The sequence below is a fragment of the Acipenser ruthenus genome, chromosome 4 (genome assembly GCF_902713425.1).
Source record: "Acipenser ruthenus chromosome 4, fAciRut3.2 maternal haplotype, whole genome shotgun sequence".
NCBI lineage: Eukaryota > Metazoa > Chordata > Actinopteri > Acipenseriformes > Acipenseridae > Acipenser > Acipenser ruthenus.
Window position 1 is genome coordinate 674,274 of NC_081192.1, and position 24,401 is coordinate 698,674.

The 24,401-nt window shown below is 40.9% G+C and overlaps 1 protein-coding gene across 3 annotated transcripts in view; it reads left to right on the forward strand.

Moving 5' to 3' along the window:
- Positions 1-6,121: 6,121 nt before the first annotated feature.
- Positions 6,122-24,401, forward strand: part of LOC117399345 (solute carrier family 45 member 4-like) — a 72,431-nt gene continuing 54,151 nt past the window's right edge. For 2 of the 3 annotated variants that reach the window (XM_059021262.1, XM_059021261.1), the window contains exon 1: positions 6,122-6,455. The gene's annotated coding sequence lies outside the window, so the exon portion shown is untranslated. Of the gene's footprint in view, positions 6,456-14,730; positions 14,807-24,401 lie in introns of those variants that run through there. The other variant, XM_059021263.1, reaches the window with a different exon arrangement.

Below are 24,401 nucleotides of genomic sequence, written 5' to 3' on the forward strand. Positions count from 1 at the left end.
CTAAATCTCATGTTCAGATCTATGGTACCTCCGATGTCTTGAGACTCTGAGCTCGAGCAGTTACTTCACCATGGCAACCGTCGCCAACTTCATTTCAGCGGGTTATTCGTATTCGATTAATTTGTGAAGAAAACTTCAACCATTGTAAATGTGATTATATTATGTATCTGGGGGGGGGTCAAAACATGGAAGACATGATGTCACATTGATCACCGCCCTATAGCAAATGATGCCCCTGCTTTCTACTCACCTACTTGAATTACATTTTGCGAATATCTTTACTTCCAGTACTACATTATTATTAATCACAAGTTTAATCACCAGTCCCTCTAGAGTTCCAGATATAACTGCTAAAGACTGCTGAACAGCACCCCTAAACTACAGGATGAATCATGCTGCACACAGACTATAACTGCTAAAGACTGCTGAACAGCACCCCCAAACTACAGGATGAATCATGCTGCACACAGAATTTAACTGCTAAAGACTGCTGAACAGCACCCCCAAACTACAGGATGAATCATGCTGCACACAGAATTTAACTGCTAAAGACTGCTGAACAGCACCCCCAAACTACAGGATGAATCATGCTGCACACAGGATATAACTGCTAAAGACTGCTGAACAGCACCCCCAAACTACAGGATGAATCATGCTGCACACAGGATATAACTGCTAAAGACTGCTGAACAGCACCCCCAAACTACAGGATGAATCATGCTGCACACAGAATTTAACTGCTAAAGACTGCTGAACAGCACCCCCAAACTACAGGATGAATCATGCTGCACACAGACTATAACTGCTAAAGACTGCTGAACAGCACCCCCAAACTACAGGATGAATCATGCTGCACAGAGACTATAACTGCTAAAGACTGCTGAACAGCACCCCCAAACTACAGGATGAATCATGCTGCACACAGGATATAACTGCTAAAGACTGCTGAACAGCACCCCCAAACTACAGGATGAATCATGCTGCACACAGAATTTAACTGCTAAAGACTGCTGAACAGCACCCCCAAACTACAGGATGAATCATGCTGCACACAGAATTTAACTGCTAAAGACTGCTGAACAGCACCCCCAAACTACAGGATGAATCATGCTGCACACAGGATATAACTGCTAAAGACTGCTGAACAGCACCCCTAAACTACAGGATGAATCATGCTGCACACAGGATATAACTGCTAAAGACTGCTGAACAGCACCCCCAAACTACAGGATGAATCATGCTGCACACAGAATTTAACTGCTAAAGACTGCTGAACAGCACCCCCAAACTACAGGATGAATCATGCTGCACACAGAATATAACTGCTAAAGACTGCTGAACAGCACCCTCAAACTACAGGATGAATCATGCTGCACACAGAATTTAACTGCTAAAGACTGCTGAACAGCACCCCCAAACTACAGGATGAATCATGCTGCACACAGAATTTAACTGCTAAAGACTGCTGAACAGCACCCCCAAACTACAGGATGAATCATGCTGCACACAGGATATAACTGCTAAAGACTGCTGAACAGCACCCCCAAACTACAGGATGAATCATGCTGCACACAGAATATAACTGCTAAAGACTGCTGAACAGCACCCCCAAACTACAGGATAAATCATGCTGCACACAGGATATAACTGCTAAAGACTGCTGAACAGCACCCCCAAACTACAGGATGAATCATGCTGCACACAGAATTTAACTACTAAAGACTGCTGAACAGCACCCCCAAACTACAGGATGAATCATGCTGCACACAGAATATAACTGCTAAAGACTGCTGAACAGCACCCCCAAACTACAGGATGAATCATGCTGCACACAGAATTTAACTGCTAAAGACTGCTGAACAGCACCCCCAAACTACAGGATGAATCATGCTGCACACAGAATTTAACTGCTAAAGACTGCTGAACAGCACCCCCAAACTACAGGATGAATCATGCTGCACACAGGATATAACTGCTAAAGACTGCTGAACAGCACCCCCAAACTACAGGATGAATCATGCTGCACACAGGATATAACTGCTAAAGACTGCTGAACAACACCCCTAAACTACAGGATGAATCATGCTGCACACAGGATATAACTGCTAAAGACTGCTGAACAGCACCCCCAAACTACAGGATGAATCATGCTGCACACAGAATTTAACTGCTAAAGACTGCTGAACAGCACCCCCAAACTACAGGATGAATCATGCTGCACACAGACTATAACTGCTAAAGACTGCTGAACAGCACCCCCAAACTACAGGATGAATCATGCTGCACACAGGATATAACTGCTAAAGACTGCTGAACAGCACCCCCAAACTACAGGATGAATCATGCTGCACACAGACTATAACTGCTAAAGACTGCTGAACAGCACCCCCAAACTACAGGATGAATCATGCTGCACACAGAATTTAACTGCTAAAGACTGCTGAACAGCACCCCCAAACCTTCCATGAAGACAGTAGGAAACGGTTTTGCAATACTGAGAGACCACTAGGCTAAAGTACAAGTGGTCACGAAGCACGAAAAAGAGACTCCAGTGAAATATAAAACGGTGCCGCTTACCGGCTTCCATGCAAAGACAGGCACGAGGGAAGAAAAAAAAAATTAGGAAGCTAATTTTAATTCAAACATTTTTTTAAACATAATTAAAAGAATAGCAGTACCTGATGAAACAAGGATGAATACAAACTGAATTAATGGCACTGGTAGCTACAAGGATATGAATATGAAGCTAACATCTGTAAATAAAAATGTGAAGGATGTTATCAGTGCTAAGTTTTTTTTTTTTTTGCAAACTTTCGGAGCCCTGTAGGGCCCTCTGAGTGCGTGGGCCCCTTTGCACTTTCCCCGTCTTCACTGACTGCTCCTGTGCCACGGCTGTCTGATACAATTTGTTGGTGTTGGTGAATAGGATTTGTTTTGGCCAGCACCTGTAGGTAAAGTTCAAATTCATTGAACTTGTGTCAAGCAAAGTAAAGAAATATTTAGGTCAGAAACTTTCATGATGAACAAAAACCTCTTTCTTTATATTTCTGGCATTGAATCAAAAATTTCTCTCAGTACTGCTAAGGATAACAAGTGCTTAGGTGAAAGAATAGGAGACTAGGAAAAAGAAAATACACAGTTTAAGAATGATAATCTGTTAAGATTAAAGTTTTCTTAATTATAAAAACTGTTTGGCATATATGGTGTCCATGGTAACACTTAGCTCAATGAAGTGGTCCAATTACAACAAGAAGAAAAAAAAGACCAGCTTCTACAGCACAGCTCTGACCAAACATTCTGCATCACCTAGAATTTTAGGATTGAGACATAATTTTTTTTAAAAAAACCATATGAACATAATTTAATTCTTTTATTTTACATAAAGCAATCAAAGAATCTACAAAAGATTATCGCAAAAGTCTACCCGAAGCCATAATAGTAGTACAGTATTTCATTTTAGATTTCGAAATGTCACATTTGTCCATTTTTCGTTAAGTATCTGGAAAACTACAATGCAATATATAATTAAATATGTTAACGTAACATTATTCAGCAGGTTTCATTCGACTTTATGAAGAAACATTAGTTAATTCTATAGGGTGCTGCAAAACAATTATAGCAGCATTGTTTATTTAAATTACAATTACAGTGATATTTTATTCAATTACAATTATGCTGCAGTAATTGCAATCGTATTAAAAAGTAGCAAAAACAACTGTACACATTAACATGTTTATTCCACTCTTAATAACCAAACAGTAATCAGAGGTTCAAATAGATTTAATTTGTAATCCAGGTCTGGATTACAAATTAAGATGACAGGATTGCCGGCCAGGGGCCCCTTAAAAGCTCTGTTCACTAAACAATGATCGCTAACAAACGTGATGTCAGTAAATGAAACACAAATACTCGAAAATATCAGCAAGAACAAGGCTGTGGCAGAGTGGTTGCAGTGCGCAGGTGTGGTGACATCACGGAAAAGGAAATGAAACAATAACAAGTTTTGGTACGGGCAAGACGGAGCTGCTGCGCTTGTATTTAATAATTAAACAAAATAAACAGTTTAAACAAAAAGAACACACAGAACAAAGCAAAGGGCACTCTGGCCAAAGTAAAACAAACACTTTCAAACAAGTATATTTTCGACATAGCAATTGTTTTTCTATTCATTTAGACTCACGTCTGGCCTCTGACACCCTCCTCCCAATAAGCCTGGAGGGCGTCTTTTTATATTCTGTGGCTGGAGCCTTAATTACCTAATTTAATACAATAATTACCTTAAGGCTCCAGCCACATTCCCACGAGGGTACTAGGTACCGAGGCTATGGAGCGCAGGGGCACCAGGGCCACCGTGGGCACAATGTGCAGAGCTCAAAGGACTCCACACCTTGGCGCGTCGACGCCCTCGAGACACTGAGGGTGTTGAAGCGCCGGGGTACTGAGGCTCTGGAGCAGCGTGGCACCAAAGGTGCTGCTGCACAGGCTCAAAAAGCCTCAAGGCGTCGAAGTGCTGAGACATGTAGCTCTTGAGGCACCAAGGATGCCGAAGCACCGAGGATATAGAGCACCGAGGCACAAAACCACTACTGTCGGGAAGCGCTTGAGCACCGAGGGCACTGAGGCACCGAGGCACCGAGGTGTTGAGGCTTTTGTGCACTGAGAGCACTGAGGTTCTGAGGAACCAAGGACCCGAGGGTACTGCAGGCGTCGACGCCTAGACACTGGGGTTCTGAAGCACCGAGCACCAAATATCGAGGGCAAAGCACCAAGGTACTGGGCTGAGTGTCTTTGTCTGGGCTGCTTGCAGTAACACAACCAAGGGCAGCGCGTAGCTTGCAACAGTGTGGAGCCTTCAGACAGTTGTAGTGCAGTCACACAACCAGTGCAGCTTGCAGTGGAATGGAGCATCCAAGATGGCGTCCAGACCACGTGGAGCACGCAACCGGGGCAGCGTGTAGCTTGCAGCGGGGTAGTACAGTCACGGACCTGGAGAAGGGAGAAAACTGACAGAAAAGAAAAAGAAAACACACCACTTTGGACCTTATCCATGCACCTTTTTCGTTCATGAGAAAATTGACTTGACGTTGACATTTACTGTTTATGAGATGATGCTACATTTGGTTTGCTTTAATTAATACCGCCAACTTGCCCTTAAGTTTACAGAGCTCGTCTGACTGAGCCTGTATCGATATGAATTTCCTGAATCAATATGAAGTGAAATTAAACTGGTAACTTTAAGGGTCTGGAAAGGAGCCAACAACTAGGATTCTGCAGGCTCAGATCAACAAGTGGCTTCTGAGACTGATCAAAACAATTACAATTGAACAGAGGAGCAGCACAACTCAGATCCACTCAGAATTACTGAAAGTACATACGATCAAAAGTGAAGTGAAAATAAAATACAATTACATTTGAATATCTGCAAAGAGTTCAAGCAGTATGACTGCACTGTGAGATCCTGGCATTAATATAAAATATGAAAAGGCAACACAGAAAATGAGACAATATGCATCAGATGGTTTAGCCAAGTATCAAGCTGATCTGCATCGTGCAAGAGTTTCATTTCATTAAAACAAACAAATAAAAAACAGTACGCACGCACGCACACACACACGCACGCACGCACACTGGTATTATTAAACCACATTTAAGAAAACAGCTTGTCCCTCACTTCGGTCACAGCTCTATGTGTTTAAAGTAAAACAGAAACATCCTCGATAGCCTGCTGTTTACAATTTATAGCCATGCACATATGATTTTATACTTTATTAAAGTTCGGTTTGAGGAGCTTCACAGTTATGTTCCGCTAATCTTCAATTATTTCACTTTTGAATCCATACATTACTTGAATTTCTTTTGAAACGTAATAAGTTACAGGTAGCTATTCGGAGCTCAAATAAAACGTATATGAAAAAAGATGCGGCTCATGGTTTAATCTATTATTAATTATACAAATACAAATGTGACCCCTATAACAGTTAGGGTTATCGTAGGTTTCGGATAAGGGCTAAAGCAACATTGCGGTTACTGGTACAGTAATCCTCTCAAATCTGCACGGTTTGGAGTTACTGATTGGCTATCGTTGCACGTTCCCTTTAAGAGTGACTGGCTGAGGGCAGCTTTTCTCTTAGCTGATCCATTCACAGCAGCCTGTTGTTTGATTTCTTTTTTATTCTCAATCTCCTCCCTTTTAAAGCCTAAACCGCACCTCTTAGTTTAAATTATTCATAAACCCGTCATCGGAAGCAGCGACCTTTGATTTCCGACAGAAATTTATTTTAAAGGAGAACTGAAAACACTAGAGACACAACTGCAAGAAAAAGAACGCAGGAGCTATCCCTTTAATATACCAACAGAAAAACACGATTCGAGGGGGGTTAAAAGGAAGGAATAAACACAATACCAAACGAAAACAGATACAAATTACCACCATTTCAGTGACAAAAAGACACCAGGTAAGACCTTTGTTTTTTTTTAATATTTAACAACCCCCCCGTCATCACGCTAATGGGAGCATTCTATTTTGAGATGTATCGGTGCTCTGAATTATTATAGTTTGTATATATCCTAAATGACATGCATCGATTGGTTTGTATGGGAAGTGCAGTTATTCCAAGACAGCAATTGTGTATGAAGATCCTGCCAATGACTGTACGCGGTGCAGTGAGTGAACGAAGAAGGCACGATCGACTAGCGCATGACCTCTTAATGGAACCAGCAGCAGCACATGTATGTCTTTATTTCTTGTCTAGTTTTTAAAGGCTGTTGTGTTTATGCAGAACATTACACAGCTGTGTCATTGTATTAGCAGGGTTAGCTTTGCAATGGGAGTTTAATTCGAGACAGGTGCATGCGCTAAGCCGGCATGGAAATTGTGTATCCGTTATAATGTAATGCCGAACATTGTACACGTAAGTTACTGTACAGTCACAACTGCAGTGGTTATATTTATTTCCATAATAAAAAAAATAAAACCAAATTCTCCATCAGTATACTATTTTATTCATCGTAGAAACTAATATTTACAGGTACAATGATGTTTTAAAATTGATGTAAAAGGTTTGGTAGGAACCGTTCTCCTTTCTAACCGATCCACACATTACAGGAATCGCATCATGAAATACACTGCATCAGAAACATCGGCAATAAGGAAACCGCATTGCTGACTCTGCAGGTTGTTTGTGTATGCCTCGCGTCCACCCCTCGGTGGCACTACACCAGGTATTGCGATCTATGGCATACCATTGGTGAATCTGAAGGGGCAGCGCGATCCACCAGCAATAAAGTGAACAACAGGATTAATAGACCAGTCGTTAGTATCTGTCTTTAAGCAAGCTGTGGCCAAAACGTTAAGGCAGCAATGGGGGAATTATATATATATATATATATATATATATATATATATATATATATATATATATATATATATATATATATAAATAAGAATGGAAACTTACCACTTACCAGCAAAAAAAAGTAAATAAATAAATAAAATTAAAAAAAAATTCTAAAATATAATGGAAACTTACCAGCAAAAAAAAAAAAAAAGAGTAGGGAGGGGTGAGTGGGCAGTCCTGAAAGCCGGTGGATATTTGTTGAGGCATGTTCAGATTTGCCCTGAGATCCACGAAACTGTTCCAGCGATCCCGGACTGACCTGTGCACAGTATCCCCAGGCAGGAGAGGGTGCCTGGGTGAAGAGACCAGCAGAGTCGGCGGTCTTGTAGGTACCAGTTACAGGTGCAAACACACGCTATGTTTCTGCCCTTGCTGTAAACTAAACTGGCATAAATGCAGCATGCTGTTTGTGTGCTGGTAACTTTCGACAGGAAGTGCTTGCTACACTGATAATATTGTAGTAAGGTGTTGCATTTCATGCGACTCTAAGTAGTTGTAAACCGGATGGACCTTCGAAATACATTTAGGTTGTTTGCACAGAAATGCGAAATATATCACCTGTCTGTAAATTAATACAATATGGCAGGCTGGGTGGTCCAGAGGGTAAGAAAACGGCTTGTGCAGAGTTCACACAACCTAGTTTCTGAAGTCACCTTGGATAAAGGCTTCTGCTAAATAAACAAATAATAATAATTCCTGTAAGTAAATAAATGGCAAGATGACAGTACCCAGATGCCTAACGCCTGAGTAACTGTAACTTACCATATACCGTACAGCTTTGGCAGATCCTGCCTTAAAAAAAAAAAAAAAAGTGCAGCTATAAGAACTGTGTCACTGTCCCTTTAAGAAAACATAGCCTTTGGATGCTTTTATGTATGTATTTAATAACCCCAGTTCACTTTTCTAGAAGTAGTCACATGCTGTGTTGTAAAATACAGGGGAATGTCCAGCTTCTGGAACACACCAGTGACCCTGAGAAAAAATAAAGCAAGAATACTACAAATCCCACAATGCACTGGGTGCCAGTGACCTGAAATGAAGCCATTGCACTTCTGCCAATGCCTAAATACAGAACCGAGTAATACATGGACAGCAGAATACAGTGCACTGTGCAATGCTATTGTATACTGTGCTTTCACTTGCAGTCAGGTTAAAGGCTATTTCAGGTCAGCTGTCTTGACCTGTAGGCTTCAACATTAGTGAAGTCGGTGGTGTAGCGAGTACTGTGCTATGGAAAGAACAATGCAGTTTGCATACCTCATTAGTGAAGTCAGTGGTGTAGCGAGTACTGTGCTATGGAAAGAACAATGCAGTTTGCATACCTCATTAGTGAAGTCAGTGGTGTAGCGAGTACTGTGCTATGGAAAGAACAATGCAGTTTGCATACCTCATTAGTGAAGTCAGTGGTGTAGTGAGTACTGTGCTATGGAAATAACAATGCAGTTTGCATACCTCATTAGTGAAGTCAGTGGTGTAGCGAGTACTGTGCTATGGAAATAACAATGCAGTTTGCATACCTCATTAGTGAAGTCAGTGGTGTAGCGAGTACTGTGCTATGGAAATAACAATGCAGTTTGCATACCTCATTAGTGAAGTCAGTGGTGTAGCGAGTACTGTGCTATGGAAATAACAATGCAGTTTGCATACCTCATTAGTGAAGTCAGTGGTGTAGTGAGTACTGTGCTATGGAAATAGCAATGCAGTTTGCATACCTCATTAGTGAAGTCAGTGGTGTAGTGAGTACTGTGCTATGGAAATAGCAATGCAGTTTGCATACCTCATTAGTGAAGTCAGTGGTGTAGTGAGTACTGTGCTATGGAAATAGCAATGCAGTTTGCATACCTCATTAGTGAAGTCAGTGGTGTAGCGAGTACTGTGCTATGGAAAGAACAATGCAGTTTGCATACCTCATTAGTGAAGTCGGTGGTGTAGTGAGTACTGTGCTATGGAAATAACAATGCAGTTTGCATACCTCATTAGTGAAGTCAGTGGTGTAGTGAGTACTGTGCTATGGAAATAACAATGCAGTTTGCATACCTCATTAGTGAAGTCGGTGGTGTAGCGAGTACTGTGCTATGGAAAGAACAATGCAGTTTGCATACCTCATTAGTGAAGTCAGTGGTGTAGCGAGTACTGTGCTATGGAAAGAACAATGCAGTTTGCATACCTCATTAGTGAAGTCAGTGGTGTAGCGAGTACTGTGCTATGGAAATAACAATGCAGTTTGCATACCTCATTAGTGAAGTCAGTGGTGTAGCGAGTACTGTGCTATGGAAATAACAATGCAGTTTGCATACCTCATTAGTGAAGTCAGTGGTGTAGCGAGTACTGTGCTATGGAAATAACAATGCAGTTTGCATACCTCATTAGTGAAGTCCTAATAATATCCATAAACGATCCCACCTTGCTGTTCCAAATTTATTTGGTCATTGTATAACAATCTGTATGCGCCCAAACAGCTGTATAATACCACACTGCTATGTCCAAAATCACTGTTCTCGAGCATCTCTTCAGTCAAAAAACATGCATGTACCCTCACATGTGCTCTGAAACGTGCCGGCGCACACGCCCAGTGAAGCGTTGTATAAGCTATATGACCTCTGTCTGGAAACACACTAGTCTGTGTGACAAACATGCACAATCATCTACACACCACTGAGTGGGAAAGTCGAATTCGGCCACAAATTCCATCTCCCTGTCAGTTTGTGAACAATCTGATGTTGAAATATTGTCTGGCATTGTTTCGGACGTTCCCTGTGTACAGTCACACTGTGTTGCTGAGGAAAATTTGAATTTTAACGGCACAGACTTTTTATTATTTTTTTAAAATTTTTTTGAATTGTATTTTATTGAATGCAACATTAATCATAATAATACATCACAATACAACATGTGAAGGAAACATGTACAGTGTGAAAGATGTCTGCTACACAAAACGAAAGCAGGTACAAGTTCCTTCCTCATGGAAGATTAGACGGACCATGTTTGTCACACAGACTAGTGTGTTTCCACGCAGAGGCAATATAGCTTATACAACGCTTCATTGGGCCTGCGCCGGTACTTTTCAGAGCACATGTGAGGGTACATGCGGAAGTCATGTTTTTTGACTCTGAAGAGATACTCAAGAACAGTGATTTTGGACATAGCAGTGTGGCATTATGCAGATGTTTGGGCGCATACGGATTATTATACAATGACCAAATACATTCGGAACAGCAAGGTGCTGATATGTACCCTTTTAACCGACCAATTTGTGAAGAAACATGTTTCCGTGTATACTGGGCTTTAGAATATGTTGGTATTGCCTGGGGATCTTAAAACACACACACACACTGACTCACACACACACACTGACACACATGCACACACCCACACGCACACACACACACTAACACATACACACACACCCTGACACACACACTGACTCACACACATACACACTGACACACACACACTGACTCACACACTGACTCACACACTCACACACACACACTGACACACATGCACACACCCACACGCACACACACACACTAACACATACACACACACCCTGACACACACACTGACTCACACACATACACACTGACACACACACACTGACTCACACACACACGCACGCATGCACACACACACACACACACACACTGACACACACGTACACACACACTAACACACACACACCCTGACACACACTATGGAAATTGTCACCCCTCCTTGTCTATGTACTGTATTAGGCATACTGTACCCCTGGGAGGCCAGCATGTGCTGACTGTGTGCTGAAGACCTGTCCTTGCCTCACTGCTATAAGCCCTGCTGCAGTACAGAGTGTGAAGAGAGGGCTGCATTAAAACATAACGTAGTTAATGGTTATTCAGTATACAGCAACCCTGTCTCTCATACTGCTTTCACTGCTTGATGGGTTTGTGGAATGTGTGCATTCTCCAGAAACCATTAAGGGGCCTAAAAGAGCCAGATTATCCATTGGTATTGGTAATGTCTCCAATTGAATGATGTTATTATGCAGGTGCTTGCACATAAGGGGTTTAGTGTACAGTGCAAGTCTAAACAGTCATGACAATCTGGTTTTCTGAATGGTTTAATCAATGCAGTAACAGTCCCCACACTCACACTGCACTGTAGATACAGGTGCTTTTAATATGACTTTACAAATCGTTCAAGAATCTTTCTACAAACAGTTTAATCTGTGCAGTCTGCATCTTATTCAATGATTTACCCTTTCACCCTACACACTAGCAGGTAATGAGCACTCAAGTAAAGTTTTTGCTTTAGAGGGCATCTACTGTACCCGAGGGGGGATGGCTGCTCCATGCAGTCCAGGTTAGGATGGACTGGAGGATAAGGGGGTTACAGTACTTGCACAGATCCTTTTGAGAGCGGTGTGGTACTTTAGTGCTCGGTTCTGTGGGCTGACTCATTGTGCTGCTCTCAATATGATTGCTAATGCTAGTTTTGGCTGTCTCTTTATTAAAGCAGAGCGGATGATGTTTGTACCTAATGGCACCCATCTGTATAGATCTGCACCAGCAGTGCCCCTTGAGAAACATGTTAAGGGCAAACATTTGGTTTGAAGGTGCCAGATCCATGTTGTTTACTGCAAACTGCATTGCAGCATGTACAGCTGAAAATGTGCAATGCCAACTAGATGCTACAGTATAGCTGCATAATGAGTCTCCCAAGGACTGCTGGTGAGTCAGACCAGAGCTTTAGTGTTCGGGGGGAGGGGGGAGGGAGTGGTTATGGCCTTCAGATGTTTAGAGCTTTAATTGGAGGAAAGTTGCAGGCTGATGCATTTACTCCAAAAGCATTCAGTTTTGTGTTTTTTTTTTGTTTGTTTTTTTTTTTCTTCATATGAATACACATTCCCATACAAAACATCCTGAAAACATCATCCCGGGAGATATATTGTTTAGGTAACACCTAGAAAAAAATGTTAACAGAAGAAGTTATTAAAATCTCCAGGTTTTAGTTTGATTTAACCCACAGATTTTAACCCACTGTGGCACGTATGTCACAGTACGTTGCACCCGTTTGCAGGAGTTGTGGTTTTCTGTAAACATTTCCGGACAATGCATCACTGTGTTGAAGGAAGAGTGGGTTGCGTGGGTGGGCACCCACTAGAATGATTGCAAGGTCACTGAGGTCCTTCTGCTCGAACAATTCCACAGAACTCTCAATGGAGTGGGTCGCATGCCCTGTCACATGACCACATGCATCTGCACCTGTGAAGGATCCTCCTTGGTTGTGGTTGAGAGTTCTTATCTGCTGTTCTTTTTCATATTCCAGCTGTTGTATTGTTGTGAGTTTCCCATGAGACTATATTGTTTTGCTCCAAGGTCATTTTCCCTTTAGTACCGTGCCCACAGATTATTTAGACGTTTTCTGTAGGAGATGCTGATGGCCCACAGTAGTCTTTTCTGGTACATACTGTAATTATGCAATGCCCATTTCTGTATCACATCATACAATGCTCAGACACCCCTATGTTATTATTTTTTTAAATCCAGCATTTCACAAATGCCTGGGCATTACAAAGTTAATGCGTGTCTCTCTAATGTAAATCCATGCAAGTGATACTATAGGGTTAATAGGATGGCAAACATGTGGGTGTGTGGGTAGTATTGGCACGAGTAGAAGAGAACAGAGCTCTATTATAGTTGTTTTCTAACCATGACTAACCTTTATTTAGTCTAGTGTCCCTATCATTGATAAGAGGGAAAACAAAGGGTGCTGAAGAGAATACCGTGAAACAGCACAAACATATTGAGCTCTTCCTTAATACAGTGAAACAGCACAAACATATTGAGCTCTTCCTTAATACCGTGAAACAGCACAAACATATTGAGCTCTTCCTTAATACTGTGAAACAGCACAAACATATTGAGCTCTTCCTTAATACCGTGAAACAGCACAAACATATTGAGCTCTTCCTTAATACCGTGAAACAGCACAAACATATTGAGCTCTTCCTTAATACCCTGAAACAGCACAAACATATTGAGCTCTTCCTTAATACTGTGAAACAGCACAAACATATTGAGCTCTTCCTTAATACTGTGAAACAGCACAAACATATTGAGCTCTTCCTTAATACCATGAAACAGCACAAACATATTGAGTTATTTCTGTTTAATACCATGAAACAGCACAAACATATTGAGTTATTTCTGTTTAATACCATGAAACAGCACAAACATATTGAGCTCTTCCTTAATACCGTGAAACAGCACAAACATATTGAGCTCTTCCTTAATACAGTGAAACAGCACAAACATATTGAGCTCTTCCTTAATACAGTGAAACAGCACAAACATATTGAGCTCTTCCTTAATACTGTGAAACAGCACAAACATATTGAGCTCTTCCTTAATACCCTGAAACAGCACAAACATATTGAGCTCTTCCTTAATACTGTGAAACAGCACAAACATATTGAGCTCTTCCTTAATACTGTGAAACAGCACAAACATATTGAGCTCTTCCTTAATACTGTGAAACAGCACAAACATATTGAGCTCTTCCTTAATACTGTGAAACAGCACAAACATATTGAGCTCTTCCTTAATACCGTGAAACAGCACAAACATATTGAGCTCTTCCTTAATACCGTGAAACAGCACAAACATATTGAGTTATTTCTGTTTAATACCCTGAAACAGCACAAACATATTGAGCTCTTCCTTAATACTGTGAAACAGCACAAACATATTGAGCTCTTCCTTAATACTGTGAAACAGCACAAACATATTGAGCTCTTCCTTAATACTGTGAAACAGCACAAACATATTGAGCTCTTCCTTAATACTGTGAAACAGCACAAACATATTGAGCTCTTCCTTAATACTGTGAAACAGCACAAACATATTGAGCTCTTCCTTAATACCATGAAACAGCACAAACATATTGAGCTCTTCCTTAATACTGTGAAACAGCACAAACATATTGAGCTCTTCCTTAATACCGTGAAACAGCACAAACATATTGAGCTCTTCCTTAATACCATGAAACAGCACAAACATATTGAGCTCTTCCTTAATACCCTGAAACAGCACAAACATATTGAGCTCTTCCTTAATACTGTGAAACAGCACAAACATATTGAACTCTTCCTTAATACCGTGAAACAGCACAAACATATTGAGCTACATGTCTGTCACTATATATATAATGACAAACATGTAGTTCAGGAGGGGCTAACAAACTACATCCCCCAGAATTCCACGGGAGGGAGCCAGGATGGGATTCACCTGGCTCCAAATTACAATGAATATCACCTGCCTGTGATTAGCAGGCAGGTATATTAAGGAGCCAAAATGTTTGTTCAAGACAGTCTCCAGTCTGTGTGAAGCGAGGCTGTCCCTATGAAGAAACCTGGATGGTATAACTTAAAGGTACTGTGTGAACCTTTTGGTTTGTGTGTGTTTAAAAAAAAAAAAAAAAAAAACACGGTTTTGTTTTACTGGTAAATGTTGTAGCCGTCCGGTTTATAGTTAGGGATTGTAAATTTAGTTTCTTACAGGCTCTCATGCTAACTGAGCTCAACATGTACTGTGTATTAGTGAAAACCATCGGCAGAAGCCTTGGGATTTTCATCAAGCTGCTGCTGTTGCTCAGAACAAATCCATGTTTAAGAGGTGTTGTGTTGAGTATTTAGGAATCCAGTCCACTCCACCTTACAGACAGTGTTGTTGAGACCCCACCTATTGCACAGCAGTTTCACCCATTCCAGTTTTAATACCAGCTTGATCAGCCCCACTGTGTACAGTAGGCAGGGCCCGATTAACGCATAGGCAAACTAGGCACCTGCCTCGGGCCCATGGGGCCCAAAAAGAAAAGCTTTGTTATTTAAACAGATACGGAAGTGAGCTCAAACTGGAAGAACTTCACTCACTGACATTTCAACGAGGCCGTGTATCTCCCTTGTGTTCACACAAAATCAAAGTGGCTGACCCGGAACTTACTGTCTCGCTCACTTTCGTGTGGCGACCCAAGTAAATTCCAGGTCAGTAAGTTTGATTTTGCTTGAATACAGCAAACAATGTTTCTTTCATGGGAAAGCATAAACACAAGAAACAGGAAGAAGAAGAATGCAAGCGACAAAGGGGGGCATTAGAAAGATTTAACTGCCTAAAACATTCTCCCCGACCCGACCCTGGAGAACAAGCATTTTCTTTAACAAGCGTGTCAAACACCTCCGATCAACAGTAAAGCAAGGAAAGCTCACTGCCTTTGCTGTTTCGGCGATTGAGCAAGAAGTACGCCACGTTAAACTGCATTTGGCTGAAGGTTGTCAACTGTCCATTAAGGCCAGTCAGAAAAAAAATGTCAAATTTTAACAAGGAAGCTTAAATAAATAAAAATAAAAAGTTTGTTATTTTTAATCTGAAATAAATCTGGTATATGTTGTATATTGCGTGCGGCTTTCCCAATCAGCTTGAATGACACATACCTGCACCTTATGTGAGGGCAGTGAAAAGTATCAAAAGAAGAATACCAATTAACAATACTGTGCGCAAATTATTATTATTATGCGTTCTTCAACCAAGTAAGAAAACCAAGCACAGCGAGCTCGGGAGACTTCATCCAGCTTGCAATGCTTTTTTGTTATTGGAAATATGCTGGATAGCCTAGATGGAATGCAATAACAAGTGACTGACTGACTGATGAAACCTGGCACAAAACTGCGTTCTTGTATATACCTAGCAGAGAGTCACGTTTCCTACACTTGCCAAGGTTACCATTAATATGTTGGCTTTGCCACACAGCACTGCAGAATTAGAACAAGTTTTTTTCTCAGATGAACCTTGTGAAAACAGACGTAAGAAATCAGTTGTCTACAGACAATTCTGACTATCAAGAATGCTGTTAAAAACAGTACCAGCTTCAGACCAACGATCCAGTCTGCAAATGGGTCCATGTATGACCAGAAGTAAATAAGACCTAAAGAAATACAAGTACACAAAACTAGACTATTTTAGGATGTATTTTTATGTGTTGTTTCTGTTTGTTTTTTAAATGATGTCAGTAAAAGAAAAAAATAAAGGACCCTGTAAATCTGTATGTCAGTAAAAACATAATGGCACGGCTGGCAACCCGATCTGACTACACGACAACGTGCAGGTGTGTTTGTTTATTCAATAGATATTTTTGTGAACTTGGGGGACCTACGGTTAGTGGACCCAAATTTTTAGCAACTCCTATATTATTTAGAAATGTATTTAGCACACTGCCTTCAATTGAACTGTTTCTGGCAGATTTGCTCAGTCGTTCAGTTCAGAGCAGTGCGTGAAATTTTCATCATAATTAATAACCATAATTGACCGTTTTGGATCAAAACCATGTATAATAGCTTAAAAATGAAAATGATACCTTTTGCAAATTGGTGGAGCGTGAGTTAAGCTAATGTCTGTCTGTCTGTCTGTCTGTCTGTCTGTCTGTCTGTCTATCTATCTATCTGTCTATCTATCTATCTATGTATCTATCTATGTATCTATCTATCTATTATACAGTGCCTTGCATAAGTATTTACCCCCCTTGGACTTTTCCACATTTTGTAGTGTTACAACCTGGAATTAAAATGGATTTAATTGGGATTTTTACCATTTGATTTACACAACACACTTAACACTTTGAAGGTGCAAAATATTTTTTATTGTGACACAAAAGTTAATTAAACAAAAATTGGTTGCATAAGTATTCACCCCCCTGAGTCAATACTTGGTAGAAGCACCTTTGGCAGCAATTACAGCTGTGAGTCTTTTTGGGTAAGTCGCTACCAGCTTTGCACATCTGGATCCTGCAATTTTTGCCCATTCTTCTTGGTAAAATTGCTCAAGCTCTGTCAAGTTGGATGGGGACCGTTGGTGAACAGCAATTTTCAAGTCTTGCCACAGATTCTCAATTGGATTGAGGTCTGGGTTTTGACTGGGCCGTTCTAAGACATTCAGGTTCTTGTTTTTAAACCACTCCAGTGTAGCTTTGGCTGTGTGTTTAGGGTCATTGTCCTGCTGGAAGGTGAACCTCCGCCCCAGTCCCAGGTCTCTTGCAGACTGAAACAGGTTTTCCTCTAGAATTTCCCTGTATTTGGCTCCATCCATCTTGCTCTCAATCCTGACCAGTTTCCCAGTCCCTGCCGATGAAAAACATCCCCATAACATGATGCTGCCACCACCATGCTTCACCATAGGGATGGTGTTCTAAGGGTGATGAGCAGTGTTGGCTTTGCGCCACACATAGCGTTTTGCGCTAAGGCCAAAAAGTTCAATTTTGGCCTCATCAGACCAGAGAACCTTTTTCCACATGTTTGCTGTGTCTCCCACATGCCTTTTGGCAAAATCCAAACGGGATTTGATATGGGTTTTTTTCAGCAATGGCTTTCTTCTCGCCACTCTTCCGTAAAGCCCAGCTTTGTGGAGCGTCCGGGTTATAGTTGTCCAATGGATGGTTTCTCCCATCTCAGCTGTGGATCTCTCCAGCTCCTTCAGAGTTACCATTGGCCTCTTGGTTGCTTCACTGACTAATGCCCTCCTTACCTGGTCACTGAGTTTTGGTGGACTGCCTTCTCCAGTCAGAGTCGCGGTTTTGCCATATTCTTTCCATTTTTTAATAATGGATTTAACGGTGCTCCGGGGGATGTTCAAAGTTTGGGTACTTTTTTATAACCCAACCCTGATTGGTGCTTCTCCAGAACTTTATCCCTGACTTGTTTTGATAGCTCCTTGGTCTTCATGATGCTGTTTGTTTAGATATGCTCTCTAACAAACTCTGGGGCCTTCCAGAAACAGGTGTATTTAATCTGAGATCATGTGACACTTTAATTGCACACAGGTGCAATTAAACTTCAGAAGGCAATTGGTTGCACCAGGGCTTATTTAGGGGTGTCACAGCAAAGGGGGTGAATACTTATGCAATCAAGACTTTTCAGTTTTTTATTTGTAAATAATTTTGAAAAATATGTAGATTTTTTCCCCACTTCGACATTATGGACTATTTTGTGTAGATCAGTGACAAAAAATCCTAATTAAATCCATTTTAATTCCAGGTTGTAACACTACAAAATGTGGAAAAGTCCAAGGGGGGTGAATACTTATGCAAGGCACATAATAATAAAATATAAATTGTATATTTGTTGTTATTCATATAAAAAGATAGGGGCCCAGAAGTGCATGTTTGCCTAGGGCCCGGTGATGGGTTAATCCAGCTCTGACTGTAGGTAATAGGCTCTAGGTGTGTTTTACTAAACTTATAGTAAAACCAGGAATAGATCAAACAGCTGGGCAGTGGGTCTTCTTTCCATCCCTGGTCTGTAAAGTCAATCAGTAAAGAAATGGATTGAATAGTACATGAGAGACTATAAGCAGTGTTGTGATGCAGCACTCAAAAGGGTCCTCCTCTTGTATGCGGAAGTTGGATTGCAAACAATAAAGAAAAACGAAGGGGACCCTTCTTGACTGCTACACCCTGACAAACCAACCTGTTCAGCTCCACAGTAACTGAGTTTTTAAAAGTCCTTTCCCATTAAACAAACATGATTATGTAATGCAGGGTAACACTGATTTAAACTATTTCCACAACTGCAGAATGAATCTGAAAGCTATTTCTGGGATTGTACAGCCTGCCTGCTAATAAAGGTTTCTGCATCAAGCCCAAGCACCTTCATGTAGCCGTGGGTTAGAAAGTCATGTAGTGCATCCTGCTTTGAACAGTGCAGCTCATTTCTGCAGTTGGCTCTTGCTGGTTTCTGCTTGAAATGAGAAGTTTTTAGCGTTTCCTTTTTGTGGCGCACTTTATTTGGAACACAGAAGTAGATTTTTAAGCACCATCACTTTACCATGGGTTGGTAAGGCATGTATCATTGTGGGTTGGCGTAGTTTTAATATACATTACATGCATGTTGCATTTGTGAGCAGATCCATGAATCTTGTAGGGCTGAAGACCTCTGTTTTGAGAGATGCAATTCCATTCAGTCATTGGTATTTCACCCTCTTAGTGCAGCTGTAGGCAGAGGATTTAAAACGGATTGCATGGTGCCATACCTTCTTTAACCTAGTACAGTACGGTACCAGGTGTCCTGTTTTAAATGAAAATACTGTGCATATTTGCAATGCATGTTATTGTACTGTACAAGACTGCATTTGCATTTTAAAACTGCATTTAAAAAACAATCATTTAAAACTGCACATTTGAGTCCTATACAGTATAACAAATGGACGTTGCACGACAGGTAATGTTTATTGAATTTCTTTGTCATCCAAAAAACAATTTAAAATGTGGCATTGAATAATTCTCTGTCCTCACACAGCTGCTGCAGGGAAGGTCTCTGTCATGCTGTTTCCAGCAGCGCAGGGTTGACATGTACACAGGCAACCACCTTTAACAAGCATTGAGCAGAGAAGTGACAGAGAAGACATTGTGCACGAGGTCTGCAGAGTGCATTGTCAGATTGAGTTCAGATTAGATAAGGCATCATGCACGAGGTTTGCAGAGTGCATTGTCAGATTGAGTTCAGATTAGATAAGGCATCTTGCATGATAAGGCATCATGCACGAGGTCTACAGAGTGCATTGTCAGATTAGATAAGACATCATGCACGAGGTCTGTAAAGTGCATTGTCAGATTGAGTTCAGATTAGATAAGGCATCTTGCATGATAAGGCATCATTCACGAGGTCTACAGAGTGCATTGTCAGATTAGATAAAACATCATGCACGAGGTCTGTAGAGTGCATTGTCAGATTGAGTTCAGATTAGATAAGGCATCATGCACGAGGTCTGCAGAGTGCATTGTCAGATTAGATAAAACATTGTGCACAAGGTCTGTAGAGTGCATTGTCAGATTGAGTTGAGATTAGATAAAACATCGTGCACAAGGTCTGTAGAGTGCATTGTCAGATTGAGTTGAGATTAGATAAAACATCGTGCACAAAGTCTGTAGAGTGCATTGTCAGATTGAGTTCAGATTAGATAAAACATTGTGCACAAGGTCTGTAGAGTGCATTGTCAGGTTGAGTTCAGATTAGATAAAACATTGTGCACAAGGTCTGTAGAGTGCATTGTCAGGTTGAGTTCAGATTAGATAAAACATTGTGCACAAGGTCTGTAGAGTGCATTGTCAGATTGAGTTCAGATTAGATAAAACATTGTGCACAAGGTCTGTAGAGTGCATTGTCAGATTGAGTTCAGATTAGTGACAGCATGCCTAAAGGGACAGTACAGCAGTAGCCCCATCCAGAGTTCACCAGCAGTCTGTTACAGTACATTCTATTGCTAAGTATACTGCGTATCCTTTAAAACCAACACTGTTTACAAAACGCTAACGATCACTTAGTATGGAAGAACACTTTGAATGTCATTTTTTACTTGCATGAGGATATTTTATTGGAGGGATTTCAGAAAGACTTTAGGAAACCGCGGGTGTGAAGAATGCACTTTACACCCAGCCCACCTGTCAGAAGGACTGATCTCTCTACTGCCTGCTCTGTACTGTTGCCTTCTGGAAAGTATTACATTGCTGTCTTCAGTACATAGACATCACAAGCCGCATTCAAATAACAAATACAGTAGATTTAATACAAACAAGTACAACAATATATGCTTAAGCCCCCAAATAAATACATACAGTACAGTATGCTATTATTGATGTAAGCATTTGTGGTATAAACAAGAGAAGTCATGAAAGCCCATGAGATCTAGTATTTGTCCGGGGCAGTGAGACTAAATGTCATGGTTTTTCATGGCATCTCCTCTGTGTACGTACAGTAACATGCATTGATGTATAAATCTGTACATTTTCATAGATAAACCATGTTATTTGTGCTCATGACACGTCGTAGCGTTAGGCTACAGTTATCTTGCACGATTCAAAATGTGCCTGCAGTAGGATGAAACTCGTTTCAACCCTTTGCCAGTGACACCTTATATTTGATTTAATATTATGCGATTACCTTTTGTTACCAAGCAGGTCATTTTTCAAAAAATATCCAAGCATACAGAAATAGTTATAATTTAAGAAAATAATAAAGTTTGACAGTATTTTGAAATAATCGTGCACATTTACAGAATACAACATGATTATTGCAGTACTCTAGCACTAGTATTATGCAGTGGTCTCACTGTTTATTCTCTTAATGTCTTTGTAAAGGTTAGTGAAATTCTGATTGTGATAATTATGCTTAGGCCAGCCTAGTTTTGGACTGTGAACCGACAGCCCTGCTGACAGCTGAGAGAGACTATCCTCTCATGACTGCCATAAAGGAGGCTGTGTGGTCCAGTGGTTAAAGAAACGGGCTTGTAACCAGGAGGTCCCCGGTTCAAATCCCACCTCAGCCACTGACTCATTGTGTGACCCTGAGCAAGTCACTTAACCTCCTTTCAGGTGAGACATAGTTGTAAGTGACTCTGCAGCTGATGCATAGTTCACACACCCTAGTCTCTGTAAGTCGCCTTGGATAAAGGCGTCTGCTAAATAAACAAATAATAATAATAATAATCTGGAAACTGGGACACATCACAACTAAAAACCAGAAAGCAGCGACGTCCCAGACAGCATTGCTGATCGAAACACCAGCAGAAATAGGAAATCTGAAAAAGACACAAAAATAAAAGAATGTATTGTGAAATCCTTCCAGCTCATACAGACCCCCCTCAGGGATTCGGGTGATGAGACACAATGGAGAAATGGTGTCTGGATGCATTTCTGAAATAGTTACAAGGGGTAAATACCATTTCAGCACAACTTTAAAATGTATTCAAAAAATAAAAAAGGAAGCCTTTTATGATCTGTTTGAGCAATCATTGTAGTTTTAACCTAGAGGACACACTGGTTCATATCCACTTTGCTTGAAGTTGTAGAGAAATACAGCAGGTCTGCTGTTTTAGGTCTAGTCAGTTCTCTATTGACTTGAGGTGTCCAGGATTCGGGCCATTTCTCTGTGCAACACAAACATAACCGACTGGCTTATCGGAGCAAAACACCTGTATGACTGCCTGCCACTGTCACAAAACAGGTGATTAAACCACCAGTACTGAGTGCCACTGCCACAACCTGGTGATAGTAGGTTTTCCTTCTCTCTGCCACGCCTACATTAGCTTGTGTTGCTAAGTGTCCTTTCAGAGACTGATTTCACTTCAGACAACTCCCCTGGAAACCTCGGGCAACCTCCTTTTCTGAGTGTGGGTTTATGATATCCAAGCTAACTGATACATAATACAGTCAGGGGCAGGTACTAGAAATAACAGCAAGCAGGTGTCGGGAGTTGTCTTTAAAGTAGGCTCGCTGCAGCAGTTCTGTCCTAGGTCTTGACTAAGTGGTGTTTCACATGTTGTTCATGAGGAATGGTCGTAGTCAGAGCTGGAAGGCATTGACTTGGATTAACTCGCTTTTAAAGCCCATAGCTGCATCCTGTTGTCCCGCTTACAGACAGCTGGAGTAGGTCCAATGTACTGGAATGCAATCCCTTTATTTTGAAAGCCATTCGTACACAGTGTAGCTGTTTTAGGAGCATGCAGGATTATTGCACTGGAAACCCCAGGAATAATAATGAGAAGGACTGTGGTTAAAATAGCCTAAATACAGTAACCCAGCCTAAAACCCAACAGAAAATATCACATTTGTTGACAGTCCATTACAGATGCTGGAGTAAAATCCTGTGTAAAGATTATGAGTAAGTTTAAACAAAAAGTGGCAAATAACCTTAACTTAACAGGTAGTGTCTTCAGCAAGATCAGCAGAGTTCTGCTGCACTACAATTGCATGTATATATTGGTATTGGTCCAGGGCAGCAGTGTTCTGTACAGTTGCATGTCTGTATTAGTATCGGTCCAGGGCAGCAGTGCTTTTTTTCCATGTTCCTCTGATGTGTTATTCATTTACTCATAATTGGAGCTTGAACAACCCTAAACCAAGTTTGGTTTAAATCGGAGACGGTAGGGTTCAAATCAAAACTTTTTTGGGGTGATTTTTGGAATGACCCAGATGGGTGGCTCAGGCTTGCCCTGCACAAAATCAATTCCCCAACTGAGTTGTGGTGCCAAGAGGAGTAATCGAAGGAAACTCTGTTAGCAAGACTGCCAAAACACCACCAGAGAAGAGAGAGGAGGGCTTTGTACAGGTCCTGTTTCTGTTTGCCCTGCAAAAAAAAAAACACACTGGTGCCTCTCAATATTTGGAAACCCGTAGGCTAAATTAACCAACCAAAACCCAACAGTTATTTTTAGATTCTATTTTAAGTTGTTCATTTTGACATGTACAGTAGGTTTCCATTTTCTGTATTATTATTTATTTCTTAGCAGACACCCTTATCCAGGGTGACTTACAATTGTTACAAGATATCACATTATACAGATATCACATTATTTTTACATACAATTACCCATTTATACAGTTGGGTTTTTACTGGAGCAATCTAGGTAAAGTACCTTGCTCAAGGGTACAGCAGCAGTGTCCCCCCACCTGGGATTGAACCCATGACCCTCCAGTCAAGGGTCTAGAGACCTAACCACCACTCCACACTGCTGCCCCGTATGATTTGATTATGCTGACTGTCATCGTAGCCGCCTATATATAACCTGTGTGTTTATCCATTGTTAGCTTTTATCTTGTCGGCACGATACAGCGGTCAGTTTTGAGCGTAGCTGCCACAAGAGCATTGAGAGCTATTGTAGTTGTGTGTATCTTTTCGTGAAGGGGATAGCCATACAACTCCGGGTTCAGCCCATAGAGAAGCAAGCTTTAACACTGCTCCACCTGATTTGGAATTGACATTATAAAACCTGACCATATTAAAGAATGGTAGTTTAATGAGCGTTTCATTTCAGCTTGGTGGAAATGGACGTAAACCAGCATAACATGTAATTTATATTACAGTCCAATAAGGGTATGTTTTAATAAATATGCCACTAAAAGTAATACATACAAACTAATACCAATAGACTGTACAACTGTGAATAGACATACAGTAAGCCATCTTGTTTCTCTTGCTTGTTCATT